The sequence below is a fragment of the Alexandromys fortis genome, unplaced genomic scaffold, assembly GCF_014885135.2.
Source record: "Alexandromys fortis isolate MF-2015 unplaced genomic scaffold, M_Fortis_MF-2015_v1.1 scaffold_29, whole genome shotgun sequence".
In the NCBI taxonomy this organism is placed as follows: Eukaryota; Metazoa; Chordata; class Mammalia; order Rodentia; family Cricetidae; genus Alexandromys; species Alexandromys fortis.
In genome coordinates this window covers 7,771,645-7,774,227 of record NW_026067891.1, presented here as the reverse complement: position 1 = coordinate 7,774,227, position 2,583 = coordinate 7,771,645, and the positions used below count along the sequence as shown (strand labels likewise).

Here is a 2,583-nt window from a genome sequence, read left to right as displayed (position 1 = left end):
TTTTTGTTTAAACAGAAAAAGGGGAAATGATGTGGGAGTGATTTCTTATTAATAAAGAAACTGCCTAGGCCCATTTGCATTTGATAGGCCAACCCTTAGGTGGGTGGAGAAAACAGAACAGAATTGTGGGAAAAAGAAGCTGAGAGGGAGTCGCCATGATTCTCCCACTCCAGACAGACGCAGGTTAAGATCCTCCCTGGTAAGCCAGCTCGTGGGCTACACAGAATATTAGAAATGGGTTAGAACAATATGTAAGAGCTAGCCAATAAGAGGCTACAGATAATGGGCCAGGCAGTGTTTGAAAGAATACAGTTTCCTTGTAATTATTTCGGGGCATAAGCTAGCCATGTGGGCGGCCGGGTGCCGGGGACGCAGCCCTGCCGCTCATAAATCAACAGATGGCGCCCAACGTGGGGCTCGAACCCACGACCCTGAGATTAAGAGTCTCATGCTCTACCGACTGAGCTAGCCGGGCCAGGCAGTGTTTGAAAGAATACAGTTTCCATGTAATTATTTCGGGGCATAAGCTAGCCATGCGGGCGGCCGGGTGCCAGGGACGCAGCCCTGCTGCTCTTATTTCAACACTTCTCTTCTCATCAAATAACACAATCCAGACAATCCCCCACAGACATGTCCGCAGGCCCACCTGATCTAGACAGCTAGACAGTACCTTTCTTCCCAGAGAGGTCTAGACCGTGTCAAGTTCACAGAGATAACTACCATAGTTACCAACTGCAATATACCTTTGCTTCCCCCATTATATATTAGCAGGCTACACACAGAAATGTAAAATAACCTTTTTAGCAGTAGACAGCATCAGTATCTTACAGTAATTCTCATAACAATTCAGGCATATCTAGGCTTAGGAGTGCCTCTCCCAACAAGTGCCATGTTTTCCTCCTAAAGTCATTTCAAACACACCCCTTCACTTGTTTGGGTTGCTATATGAAAACATCAGAGTCTAGACAATTTACACGTAGTAGAAACAGGTTGCTCTGAGTCCTAGATGTTGGGATGTCCAAGATGAAGCTGTCTGTTGATTCACTGTGTGGTGAGGACCTGTTCTCCAGAAGTGATGCGTTTTACATGCTGTCACACAGCAGAAAGGAACAGAACATCTTTTGAGGACACTAACTCTGCAAATGAGAGAGCAGTCACCTTGACACAAACACCTCCTGTGTGAGCTGCCTTTCTACTGCTGTGAAAAAACACCTGGCCAAGGCAACTTAAGGAACAAATGGAGGGAGGGACGGAAGGAGGAAGGGAGGGAGGTATGGAGGGAGGGAGGGAGGGAGGGAGGGAGGGAGGGAGGGAGGGAGGGAGAGAGGGCTCATAGTCTGAGGACACAGTCTGTCACAGCAGGGAAGGAGGCACCGCGGCCATGGTATAAGGCTGCTCACTTTATATCTATAGTCAGGAGGCAGAGAGATGAATTTGGGTGATCGACTCACTTTCTTGTTTTTATTCAGACCCCACACCATGGAATGGTACCAGCCACATTCCTCAATTAGACTTGGAAACGCCCTCACGGCCACATCCAGAGGTATGTTTATATGGTGATTCGAAATCCTGTCAAATTGGTAACTAACCATCATATTCCCTAAAGGCTGCATATCTTGATTCTAGCAAATCTGACTAACACCCAGCACATGTGGATTTGGAGATGGGAGGCCAGAGAAACAGTACAAAGCATCCTTCATCCTAAATGCATTCAGAGGGAGGAAGAGAGCAAATGAATGATAAAACATGCAAGCAAACACGGGGCATTAGTGTTCCTTTCCCAGGGGGAGGCACGCAGCATGGAGGGTTTCCCACTGCGGCACTGCAGGTGATTTTGCTTCTCATTCTGTCCTTCTAGCACTTGGCAATGAGGCCATAGGACTTCTCTAATTCCAAGAATAATGAACCAGCTCACCCCAGCCCTTGCGTTTCCATGCTCACATAGTTAGTCCCAAGCATGTTGACCTTTTAAAGATGTGATTTGTTTGTTAACACCTAGAGCAATAAGCGCTGTGTATGTGAGCTCATACCTGGCCCGGTTACCATGTCAACTGCAACACCACAGTGGTTCCAGCCATCTCCAAAAGGCCAGCAGGGAACAGAGGCTGTGGCAGATGCACAATGTGTTACAAGAAGCTGAACTTCAGGACCTGAAGGCTGGCAAGGCCTAAAAGGAGCTTAGCACAGTCGTCCCTGCTGGGTCGCCCATGAAAAGCCACTGCGGAGAATTAGCAGCCCAGGCTTACAGGGCTGTGACTGAGATGAACCTTACTGGGGTCTATGATCTTGGGCAAGCTTGACATCAGATATCTCTCTCCCAGGATGGTGACCTCCTGGATACTACCTTTGTGAGCCATCCTGTCCGCAGTCCCCTATCCACTGCTCCCCACATCTCACCAGAGCCCCATGAGTGCACTTGTGGAGTATTGATCATCTCTTGTTTCCTGCCTTGGGCCTGGTGGTTCTGTTATTAAACCCTTTACTGAGAATATTTCAGATGACCTCAACTGTCCATTCCATTGAGGTCAGGAACTTGACAGTTAGCTTGTCCACCTGCTGGTTCTCAGAGGGGGATTTCTTATC

At 48.1% G+C, this 2,583-nt stretch overlaps 1 non-coding gene across 1 annotated transcript; it reads right to left on the bottom strand.

Moving 5' to 3' along the window:
- Nucleotides 1-402: 402 nt before the first annotated feature.
- Nucleotides 403-475, bottom strand: Trnak-cuu (transfer RNA lysine (anticodon CUU)). Its single transcript has one exon. It is a non-coding gene; the product is annotated as a tRNA-Lys (tRNA).
- Between the last annotated feature and the right edge of the window lie 2,108 nt (nt 476-2,583).